Source organism: Bufo gargarizans, chromosome 2 (genome assembly GCF_014858855.1).
Source record: "Bufo gargarizans isolate SCDJY-AF-19 chromosome 2, ASM1485885v1, whole genome shotgun sequence".
Classification (NCBI taxonomy): domain Eukaryota; kingdom Metazoa; phylum Chordata; class Amphibia; order Anura; family Bufonidae; genus Bufo; species Bufo gargarizans.
In genome coordinates, this window is record NC_058081.1 from 708,220,473 (window position 1) to 708,233,445 (window position 12,973).

The 12,973-nt window shown below is 47.8% G+C and overlaps 1 protein-coding gene across 7 annotated transcripts in view; it reads left to right on the forward strand.

Annotated features, from left to right (window-relative positions):
* GRAMD1A (GRAM domain containing 1A) overlaps positions 1-12,973 on the forward strand; it is a 147,597-nt gene that overhangs the window by 69,164 nt on the left and 65,460 nt on the right. The window lies entirely within an intron of this gene.

Here is a 12,973-nt window from a genome sequence, read left to right on the forward strand (position 1 = left end):
TGTATACAGATCAGACCCCTGTATGGAGCCGTATACAGCTGTATACAGATCAGACCCCTGTATGGAGCCGTATACAGCTGTATACAGATCAGACCCCTGTATGGAGCCGTATACAGCTGTATACAGATAGGGCCCCTGTATGGAGCCATATACAGATCAGACCCCTGTATGGAGCCGTATACAGATCAGACCCCTGTATGGAGCAGTATACAGCTGTATACAGATCAGACCCCTGTATGGAGCAGTATACAGATCAGACCCCTGTATGGAGCAGTATACAGCTGTATACAGATAGGGCCCCTGTATGGAGCAGTATACAGCTGTATACAGATAGGGCCCCTGTATGGAGCCGTATACAGCTGTATATAGATCAGACCCCTGTATGGAGCAGTATACAGATCAGACCCCTGTATGGAGCAGTATACAGCTGTATATAGATCAGACCCCTGTATGGAGCAGTATACAGCTGTATACAGATCTGACCCCTGTATGGAGCCGTATACAGCTGTATATAGATCAGACCCCTGTATGGAGCAGTATACAGCTGTATACAGATAGGGCCCCTGTATGGAGCAGTATACAGCTGTATACAGATAGGGCCCCTGTATGGAGCAGTATACAGGTGTATACAGATAGGGCCCCTGTATGGAGCCGTATACAGCTGTATACAGATAGGGCCCCTGTATGGAGCCGTATACAGCTGTATACAGATAGGGCCCCTGTATGGAGCAGTATACAGCTGTATACAGATATGTCCCCTGTATGGAGCAGTATACAGCTGTATACAGATAGGGCCCCTGTATGGAGCAGTATACAGCTGTATACAGATAGGGCCCCTGTATGGAGCCGTATACAGCCGTATACAGATCAGTCCCCTGTATGGAGCAGTATACAGCTGTATATAGATGAGACCCCTGTATAGAGCAGTATACAGCTGTATACAGATAGGGCCCCTGTATGGAGCAGTATACAGCTGTATACAGATAGGGCCCCTGTATGGAGCAGTATACAGCTGTATACAGATAGGGCCCCTGTATGGAGCCGTATACAGCTGTATACAGATCAGACCCCTGTATGGAGCTGTATACAGCTGTATACAGATCAGACCCCTGTATGGAGCCGTATACAGCTGTATACAGATCAGACCCCTGTATGGAGCAGTATACAGCTGTATACAGATCAGACCCCTGTATGGAGCTGTATACAGATAGGGCCCCTGTATGGAGCAGTATACAGCTGTATACAGATAGGGCCCCTGTATGGAGCAGTATACAGCTGTATACAGATGAGACCCCTGTATGGAGCAGTATACAGCTGTATACAGATAGGGCCCCTGTATGGAGCAGTATACACCTGTATACAGATCAGACCCCTGTATGTAGCAGTATACACCTGTATACAGATCAGACCCCTGTATGGAGCAGTATACAGCTGTATAGAGATAGGGCCCCTGTATGGAGCAGTATACAGCTGTATACAGATAGGGCCCCTGTATGGAGCAGTATACAGCTGTATACAGATGAGACCCCTGTATGGAGCAGTATACAGCTGTATACAGATCAGACCCCTGTATGTAGCAGTATACACCTGTATACAGATCAGACCCCTGTATGGAGCAGTATACAGCTGTATAGAGATAGGGCCCCTGTATGGAGCAGTATACAGCTGTATACAGATAGGGCCCCTGTATGGAGCAGTATACAGCTGTATACAGATGAGACCCCTGTATGGAGCAGTATACAGCTGTATACAGATCAGACCCCTGTATGTAGCAGTATACACCTGTATACAGATCAGACCCCTGTATGGAGCAGTATACAGCTGTATACAGATAGGGCCCCTGTATGGAGCAGTATACAGCTGTATACAGATAGGGCCCCTGTATGGAGCAGTATACAGCTGTATACAGATCAGACCCCTGTATGGAGCAGTATACAGCTGTATACAGATCAGTCCCCTGTATGGAGCAGTATACAGCTGTATATAGATGAGACCCCTGTATGGAGCAGTATACAACTGTATACAGATCAGACCCCTGTATGGAGCAGTATACAGCTGTATACAGATAGGGCCCCTGTATGGAGCAGTATACAGCTGTATACAGATAGGGCCCCTGTATGGAGCAGTATACAGCTGTATATAGATCAGACCCCTGTATGGAGCAGTATACAGCTGTATATAGATCGGGCCCCTGTATGGAGCAGTATACAGCTGTATACAGATAGGGCCCCTGTATGGAGCAGTATACAGCTGTATACAGATGAGACCCCTGTATGGAGCAGTATACAGCTGTATACAGATCAGACCCCTGTATGGAGCAGTATACACCTGTATATAGATCAGACCCCTGTATGGAGCAGTATACAGCTGTATACAGATAGGGCCCCTGTATGGAGCAGTATACAGCTGTATACAGATAGGGCCCCCTAGTGGCAGCTGTGGACCACCATAACGCTGTAAACAGAATTCCCGCGGGAGGGTCACAGCAGACACAACATGAGGGAATTGCCTTCTGAGCAGTTGTGTTATGGAACGGTCCGGTGACAGCGGAGAGGATTGCGCCTTGTCCACGGCTGCAGCTTTGTTACATTGCCGGTGGATTTTGCGGCTGTGGCTATAAATTTCCCTGCGGAGCAGAGATCAGAGCGTCGGCGGACCCTTGTATATAGCACTGGTCTCTTCCGCAGATTTACTGCGCCGCGCTCTCTTCCATGATGCTGCAGCTTTATCACAGCTATTAACATTCCTGTACAGCTGCTCAGCAACCAAATATACACAGCGCGCGCCCTGCGTCCGCAGCCCCGGATATATATAGAGCAGCCGGACCAGGGCTCGCTGCCTCCCCTCAAACTACAACTCCCACCATGCTTTATTGTTATTTATATTTCATACACTGAGGCAATTCCCCTATATGGGAGAGACCATCAGCCCTGTGCCTCCTGGGTTTCTTGGTCCATGAACGGAATGCCAGAGCTGCAGTGAGCACTGACACACAGACAGGGCAGCAGGAGAGATTTACCATGCAGTTGGATTTTAGGACCTGGGAATTTGTTCCTGTTTGATGTGAGGCTGGGGTGTGTGTATGATGCCATATTAATGAATTTGGGGTTTCTATGGCAGCAACTAACTTAGCTTTCCTCCAGAGTCAGGAGACCGGAACCACTGAGTGCCCCCCCCCCCCCCCAACATAAGGGTGGATTCCATTTCTCAGGAATCGGGTTTGCTATAAAAATCCTTGTACTGTGACATCACTGTGTACATTATCCCCTAGAATGTGACATCACTGTGTTTATTATCCCTGGCCTGTGACATCACTGTGTGCATTATCCCTGTCCTGTGACATCACTGTGTACATTATCCCTGTCCTGTGACATCACTGTGTGCATTATCCCTGTCCTGTGACATCACTGTGTGCATTATCCCTGTCCTGTGACATCACTGTGTGCATTATCCCTGTCCTGTGACATCACTGTGTGCATTATCCTTGTCCTGTGACATCACTGTGTTTATTATCCCTGGCCTGTGACATCACTGTGTTTATTATCCCTGGCCTGTGACATCACTGTGTTTATTATCCCTGGCCTGTGACATCACTGTGTGCATTATCCCTGTCCTGTGACATCACTGTGTGCATTATCCCTGTCCTGTGACATCACTGTGTGCATTATCCCTGTCCTGTGACATCACTGTGTGCATTATCCCTGTCCTGTGACATCACTGTGTGCATTATCCCTGTCCTGTGACATGACTGTGTGCATTATCCTTGTCCTGTGACATGACTGTGTGCATTATCCTTGTCCTGTGACATCACTGTGTGCATTATCCCTGTCCTGTGACATCACTGTGTGCATTATCCCTGTCCTGTGACATCACTGTGTGCATGATTTAGTATAGCGAGGAGACGTGTAACCTGCACCATTAGATAATGCACCTTGTATCTGGATCTGGAGGAAGTCCCTTCTGTGGTGACCTGAGCACTTCCCATTATTTCCACACTGTGATGACATCACTTCCCCATGTACCCCAGAGATCGACCCCCCCCCCCCCCCATAGATTATGTGACCCCCCTACCTCCTACCTTACTGGGGGCAGCTGGTAGTGGCGGCGCAATTCGATCCCTTCCGCCTGGTCATGAAGCCACCCTGGAAGGTGACAACTAATCTGTAAGCCCAGTATGTGCTCACATTAGGTGTCAGCCGGGTGCAACAACAAGGGGAAATGAAAAGCTTCTGAAACCTTCTAATAGACTTCTGTGCTTGCTGGCAGTGAATGGAAATGTAATTATTTATTTTATTTTTTTACATCCAGAATCTGAAAGCCAGAGTCCTGACCTGAGCCTTCTCACAGCTGAAGGTTTGTTACAATTGCATGCAGTCTAGAAAATCCTGTGCGGGCTAAGCAGTCTGCTTGCCATCTGTGAAAGGGAACACTTTTCTTTACATCCAGAGGCTAAAATCCTGTCCTAACGTCTCCCCGCTGAGGGTTTGTTACAGTTGTATCCAGTCTGCGTCTGTCGCTGCACACATCTCTCTCCTAGCTTGTTACAGAGGATCGTCTGAGAACGGATGTTACTGTAACAAACCCTCAGCTGTAAGAAGTATTAGATCCGGACCGGTTTTCAACTTCTAGGTGCGAAGAAGAATGCTCTCATTCACTGACAGCAAGCAATACTCATACTTGTATCAAAAAGTTGAACTTTTCCTTGTCCTTTAGCATGTGCAGTGAGCGGGGTTGCCCTTTAATATGCCAGCCTCTGCTCCTTACATGGACACATTGTATTAATAGCCGGGGCGGCCTGAATCGCGTTGTGTCAGGTGCCGTAGCCATTGGCCGCAGTTCACATGATTAGTATGCTGCGGGGGCCATTATTCACTTAGATTTTCCCAGGAAGCATTTCGGGCTGAGGTGATGGTGCCAGGGCCGGGCGTGGCACCCCCTCTGTTCCCTTGTCTGTGGTTATTGATGGTGCCCCCACCCATCCGCTCCTCTCTGCCCCAGTTCCCCAGCACAATCCCCCTCTTTCCTCCGGCTCCTTTTTGGCAGCCGCTCCCCTCCTCGGTGCCAGCTGCGCCGCCTGTTTTGCCGATCGGCTGGGAGGACTCTCCCGGAAAAGGCAGATATTGTGTGAAACCTAGGAAGGCCTAGCGGAAAACCGGGGACTGGCACCAACGCCTTAAAGGGCAACACCATCGCCGATCAGCCATAACATTAAAAGTGCAGAAGGTCTTCCTGCCCCTGTCGGGGGTCGGGATCTATTAGGCAGAAAGTGATAGAAAGTGGTCAGGACGTCACAGCTCCTTGTGTATGGGATTGTGAACCCACAGACTGGGCAGAGCGCCCACAATCAGCCCTGTCCACTGCCAAAAGTGCCTACAATGGACCAGTGAGCTTAAGAACTGGACCACGGAGCAATGGAAGGAGACGTCTGTGGTCTGATGAAGCACAATTACATCAGGAGGGTGTACGTCACTTACCTGGAGAAGAGATGGCACCAGGTGCACCATGGGAAGAAGATGGCCAGGTTACATCATGTGGACGGCTTGGAGGGTGTACGTCACTTACCTGGAGAAGAGATGGCATCGGGCGCACTATGGTGGAGGCAGTGTGAGTCTCAATGTGCTGCAGGGAACCTTGAGACCTGGCATCATGTGGATGTGACCACCTACCTAACCACTGAACGGACAAGTACCCCTTTCATAGTGCCAAAAATAGTGTGAGGAACATGACAAAGAGATCAAGATGATGACTTGTCTCCAAATTCCCCAAGTCTCAATCCAAAACGTCATCTGTAGGATGGGCTGGAAAAACAAGTCTGATCCATGGAGGGCACATGGCCGGACACCACAGAACTGCTCAGTGGCGGGGTCCGGGCCTCAACGGGTCAGAGGAGCTGCGCCATATGAAGCAGGTGGATTTAGAGTTATGGCTCAGGGCTTCTTGTTTACACTCAGAGATCAAATATTTCCTATAGTTGAAAGTTTGCTACAATGTATCCAGTCAAACCTCTCTCCTGTCCTGAGGGTTTGTTACAATGTGTCAGTGCAGGGTGTACATTATATGATAGATCTCAATACAGCGAATGGGACCTGGAATGCGGTGAGATGAGGGACACTCGTCCCCGGCAGGGCAGGTTGTGTCCTCCATTCTGGCACAATAGACCCCCTGTATACTCGGCGGTGGGTCCACATTGTGCTATTGTCAGGTTATCCGGCTTCAGAGCTGCAATCTGTGAATTCTCCTCCTGGCTCCCCCTCCCCCGCTGCATGGCTTCTGTGGGGAATACTTCACATAATGAAGCATGGCCGTGAGGAGAGCCGAGTCCAGGACGTGTCCGCCACACATTGTCTTCCTGTCTGTTGTACTATGTAAAGGCTATTCATTATCTGCTTAATTCTTCTTAAAGGGGAAGTTCACCATAATTAAAGGGTCACTCCTCTCAAATCCTGAACATTGAGGGGTAGCTGTAACTCACCCCAATAATCCATGTCACACTCACAGGGGCCCAGGCAGCTGAGATATGGGGGGCTGTCCTACATCTTTCATGTGTCATGGTATGAGGAGGAGGATGGAGGCAAGTGCTGAGAATTACACAGTGGAAGGAGCAGGGTCTTCCAGCAGCACAGAGGATTTCAGAAGCGGGGTGTGTTGTCTAGAAGGGAATTTACATTGTGGAAGGAGTGGGGTTCCCAGCAGCACAGAGCATTTCAGAAGCAGTGTGTGTTGTCTAGAAGGGAATTTACATTGTGGAAGGAGTGGGGTTCCCAGCAGCACAGAGAATTTCAGGAGAGCAGCTTGCTGGGAGGTCACAGATTGAGAATTAAGGAGCAGGGTTATCTAGCAGCACAGAGGACTTCAGGAGAGCAGCTTGCTGATCTCATTGCGAGGTCACAGATTGAGAATTACACAGTGGAAGGAGCAGGGTCATCCGGCAGCACAGAGGATTTCAGAAGAGGAATGTGCTGATCTCGTCGGAGATCACAAGCTGTGAGTTACATACTGCAGTAATGGAAGGAACGTGGTCTTCCAGCAGCACAGAGTCTTTTAGGAGAGGAGTGTCTTAATCTTATGGGAGATCTCCAGAGGATTAAAAGAGTGTATTTACCCTGTGGGAGGTGACCGAATAGGAGTTACATAGAGGATGTAGGGTCCCCCAGCAGCACAGAGTATTAAAGGAGGAGAATGCAGTGATCATGGCGGAGATAACAGAGTATTTTGGGAGATGAGTGAGGCTGGTCATCAGAGTAGATACAGTATTATGCGAGGCTGTGGATCCTGGGATGTCGGTGTACTATTGAGCGGTACATTGTGTCATGTATATATGAGTGTGTGTTTCACCCCCGGAGGTGCCCGCCAGGCTCCTCATTGTATACAGCCCTGTGCCCGGCGTATGTTATCCATCAAGACGGAGTAGACGGGCTCATGCGCATGACCGCAAACAGCGGATCCGCAAAACAGGGATATCAGCCGTGTGCCCTCCGCACGTCCCGCAGCATTGTAGAAATGTCTATTCTTGTCCACAATACAGACAAGATATATGGCAGTATTATGTAAGTACTATATGCAGTATTGTATTATGTCAGCACTATATGTCAGTACTATATGCAGTATTATCTACTTACTATATGGCGGTATTGTGTCAGCACTATATGGCAGTATTATGTAAGTGCTATATATGGCAGTATTATGTAAGTACTATATGGCAGTATTGAGTCAGCACTATATGGCAGTATTACATCAGCACTATATGGCAGTATTATGTAAGTACTATATAGCAGTATTATGTAAGTACTATATGGCAGTATTGTGTCAGCACTATATGGCAGTATTCAGCACTATATGGCAGTATTACATCAGCACTATATGGCAGTATTATGTAAGTACTATATAGCGATATAATGTCAGCACTATATGGCAGTATTATGTACGTACTATGTGGCGGTATTGTGTCAGCACTATATGGCAGTATTATGTAAGTACTATATGGCGGTATTGTGTCAGCACTATATGGCAGTATTATGTCAGCACTATATGGCAGTATTATGTAAGTACTATATGGCGGTATTGTGTCAGCACTATATGGCAGTATTATGAAAGTACTATATCGCAGTATTATGTAAGTGCTATATGGCAGTATTATGTCAGCACTATATGGCAGTATTATGTCAGCACTATATGGCAGTATTATGTCAGCACTATATGGCAGTATTATGTCAGCACTATATGGCAGTATTATTTAAGTGCTATATGGCATTATTATGTAAGTACTATATGTCAGTATGGTATTAGCACTATATGGCAGTATTATGCCAGCACTATATGGCAGTATTATGCAAGTGCTATATGGCAGTATTATGTAAGTACTATATGGCAGTATTGTGTCAGCACTATATGGCAGTACTATGCAAGTACTATATGGCAGTATTATGTAAGTACTATATGGCGGCATTATATAGTGCATTATTATACAATATTATTATATAAACACAATATGTCTGTATTGTAAGCACATCATACCGATGTCAGTACTATGTGGCAGTATTATGTATGTGCTGTATGGCAGTTTGATGTGGACACTGTGTTGTACTGTATGGTAGTATCTCTAGTACTAGTAGTATGGCCGTATAGTATGGCGATATTATTTTAGCAGTATAGCATTGTTGTTGGAGCCATACTATGACATTATAAAAAGAAATACCCTGAGATTTGGGGCGCGCGTCCGAGGATGATATTTATATGTAGGGTGGTGGTCCGTGCCGGAGGAGCAGTGAGGGGAGCGCATATGTAGCAGGTCCCTCCTGACCGCACTTTGCTGTGTTCTCTGTCCTTCCTCCATCATCTACCACGGTACAATAACTGGGCACTAACTCCAGCATAGTATATCCTGAGCTTCTACGCATGAATAGAATGCCAGAGCTACAGTAAACGCTGACGCCCACACAGGCCGAGCAAGTAAAAAGTGGAAGGGGGGAAACTCTTGGGGTCATTTATCAAACTGGTGTAAGTAGAGCTGTCCTAGTTGCCCCTAGCAACCAATCAGATTCCGCCTTTCATTTTGGACAGCTCCTTTGGAAAAGGTGGAATCTGATTGGTTGCTAGGGGCAACTAGGACAGCTCTACTGTACACCAGTTTGATAAATGACCCCGTCTGTCTTCAGAACCTTCCCCTTTAAGGCTATTACTTCGGCGTAGTAGATTTGACGCCGGCTTGGCAGAACTTGAGCGCGGTGGTCCGTGGGGAGGACACGTGTCTCCTCCAGGCGCACAGGCCGCCCTCACTGCGCTTGTGGCGCCAAGTCCCCTTGTCGGGGGGTTAATTAACCCCGTGCCTCCGTTATATTTATTTGATGCAGATTTCCTGTGTTTAGTGGGAGACAACACGTGCCTAAGGGCCAATGAGAAGTGTGGGGCCCCAGCGCTCCTGCACCGGCCCAATTGCTATGTGCCATGTGAACCTGCCCTCTTTCCAATTGCATCAAATGAGGAGGATAGCCCTTGGGGTCAGGCTGCCCTTCTCTCCTACAAGTTATGATCCTCCTAATGGGGTATTATAGCCTCAACCAGCTGGGGGGCCATATTGACTTCTGCTGTGAGCACCCTCTCTATAGACCACAGGACCTTCCACCTCTGGGAGTCATGCTACCCTTCTGTCCTACAAGTTAGGATCCTCCTAATAGAGTATTATGGCCTGAACCATCGGGGGGGCCCATATTGACTTCTGCTGTGAGCACCCTCTCTATAGACCCCAGGACCTTCCATCTCTTAGAGAACCCTTGTGGTCATGCTCCCCATCTCTCCTATAAGTCAGGATTCTCCTATTGGGGTATTATGGCCTCAACCAGCTGGGGGGCCATATTGACTTCTGCAATCAACACCCTCTCTATAGACCACAGGACCTTCCATCTCTTAGAGAACCCTTGGGGTCATGCTCCCCATCTCTCCTATAAGTCAGGATTCTCCTATTGGGCTATTGTGGCCTTAACCAGCAGGAGGCACCATATTGACTTCTGCTGTGAGCACCCTCTCTATTGACCACAGGACCTTCCATCTCTTAGACAGCACCTGGGGTCATGATTCCCTTGTCTCCTATAAGTCAGGATTCTCCTATTGGGGTATTATGGCCTGAACTATCTGGGGGGGACCATATTGATTTCTGCTGTGAGCACCCTCTCTATAGACCACAGGACCTTCCATCTCTTCACTTACTGGCTAATTCTGTATTAAGCCTGACCCTAGGACTCTTTATAGGACCGGATGGTGACTTTGAGTTCTTCTGAGGTTGCTCACAATCTGCCCTTGGCCTCGCCATCACCTTCTCCACAGTAAATACGACTTCCTATGTACTTACAGTTGATTCAATATTTGAGATGGTATATTTAGTCATATTTATTCTCCGGAGTGTGGACACTGCTGGATGAGAAGGCAAAGACTGATGTACGGTCGGTTGTGTAACTACGAAGTACCGTATTACAGTGACTGAGCTCAATTTAAAGGGACACCCCACCCCATAGTTCACTAATGACCTGGAAACGCAAGTCCCCATCTCGTCCTCTTGTACGAAGAGAAGGAGAAGCCTAAGTATGATAGGGTGGAGCTTAGTTAGAAGGAGGAGCCTAGGTAACTAACTAGGGTGGGGCTTGGCTAGAGGGAGGGCCTAAGTAAGATAGGGTGGAACTTGGTTAGTAGGAGGAGCCTGAGTAACTAGGGTGGAGCTTCTTTAGAGGGAGGAGCCTACTTAATTCTTTACCGCTATGTATTACACTTGTTAGCACTTAAAGGGGTTGTCCAGGATTAGAAAACATGACAGCTTTCTTCCCGAGCCAACGCCGCACCTGTTCACGGGTTATGTCTGATATTGAATGTCGGCCTCATTGACATGAATCAGTCTGAGCTGTAATACCGTGCACAACCTGCGAACACGGGTAGCGCTGTTTTTGTGAAAGCAGCCATGTTTTCTTGACCAATTCCTTCAATACTTAAAGGGGCTCAGAATGACATAGTGGCAGAGTATGGCCGGCGCCCTCTGGGTAGTATGGCACGCCGCGCACATTATCGTTTATTTGTTCCTCTATTTTTGCTCTGTTTTCTCTCCCGGCGGGTGGGTTTCCATCTCTCAAGGTCGCGGTGACCTCCGAGGAGATGCAGATTTCCCATCCAGTCCTCGCCGATTTGTTTAATTTAGTGGAAGTTTCTTAAAACAAATGTGAAGTGAAACGCGCCAGCGTCCGCCCGCTTCCTGCTGCTATTTATATGTATGGGGCTGAGAGGCCGGGACCTGCCCCGGAAATACGAGAGAAATGTATATGCGGTATAGGTAGAAGGTGGGGCCGGACCATCACTCTCATCATTGCCCTTGTATTCTAGACTGATGGGTAGAACAGTGCTGCACTGTCTGTCCCTTTCTTCTCCAGCCGTGAAATGTAAAAGGGTCTCCGGACCTTCCGTATCTCCCATGGGAATGTCCTCAGGGCTACCTACCAGGAATAGGTAGGTCCTTGGGTCACAATGGGTCACCTTTATGCCCCACACAGACCCACCTACTGACTTGTTCCTTCTGCTGTTAGCCAAATCTTTGTCCTGCCCATGAAATCCACTACTGTGATGCCCCTAAACAACGACCTGTTACAGTGCCATCCTTCACAGTGCCATCCTTCACAGTGCCATCCTTCACAGTGCCATCCTTCACAGTGACATCCATTTCTTACTGTACAATCTACGTTGCCTTGCTGCAGTGCCATCCATCCTTCACAGTGCTATCTACGTTGCCTTGTTACAGTGCCATCTATCTTTTACCATCCACATTGCCTTGCTGCAGTGACATCCATCATTTACAGTGCCATCCACGTTATCACATTACAGTGCCATCCACGTTATCACATTACAGTGCCATCCACGTTATCACATTACAGTGCCATCCACGTTATCACATTACAGTGCCATCCACGTTATCACATTACAGTGCCATCCACGTTATCACATTACAGTGCCATCCACGTTATCACATTACAGTGCCATCCACGTTATCACATTACAGTGCCATCCACGTTATCACATTACAGTGCCATCCACGTTATCACATTACAGTGCCATCCACGTTATCTCCTTACAGTGCCATCCACGTTATCACATTACAGTGCCATCCACGTTATCACATTACAGTGCCATCCACGTTATCACATTACAGTGCCATCCACGTTATCTCATTACGGTGCCATCCACGTTATCTCCTTACGGTGCCATCCACGTTATCTCCTTACAGTGCCATCCACGTTATCACATTACAGTGCCATCCACGTTATCTCATTACAGTGCCATCCACGTTATCACATTACAGTGCCATCCACGTTATCTCCTTACAGTGCCATCCACGTTATCACATTACAGTGCCATCCACGTTATCACATTACAGTGCCATCCACGTTATCACATTACAGTGCCATCCACGTTATCTCCTTACAGTGCCATCCACGTTATCTCCTTACAGTGCCATCCACGTTATCTCCTTACAGTGCCATCCACGTTATCTCCTTACAGTGCCATCCACGTTATCTCCTTACAGTTCCATCCACGTTATCTCCTTACAGTGCCATCCACGTTATCTCCTTACAGTGCCAACCACGTTATCTCCTTACAGTGCCATCCACGTTATCTCCTTACAGTGCCATCCACGTTATCTCCTTACAGTGCCATCCACGTTATCTCCTTACAGTGCCATCCACGTTATCTCCTTACAGTGCCATCCACGTTATCTCCTTACAGTGCCATCCACGTTATCTCCTTACAGTGCCATCCACGTTATCTCCTTACAGTGCCATCCACGTTATCTCCTTACAGTGCCATCCACGTTATCTCCTTACAGTGCCATCCACGTTATCACATTACAGTGCCATCCACGTTATCACATTACAGTGCCATCCACGTTATCACATTACAGTGCCATCCACGTTATCACATTACAGTGCCATCCACGTTATCT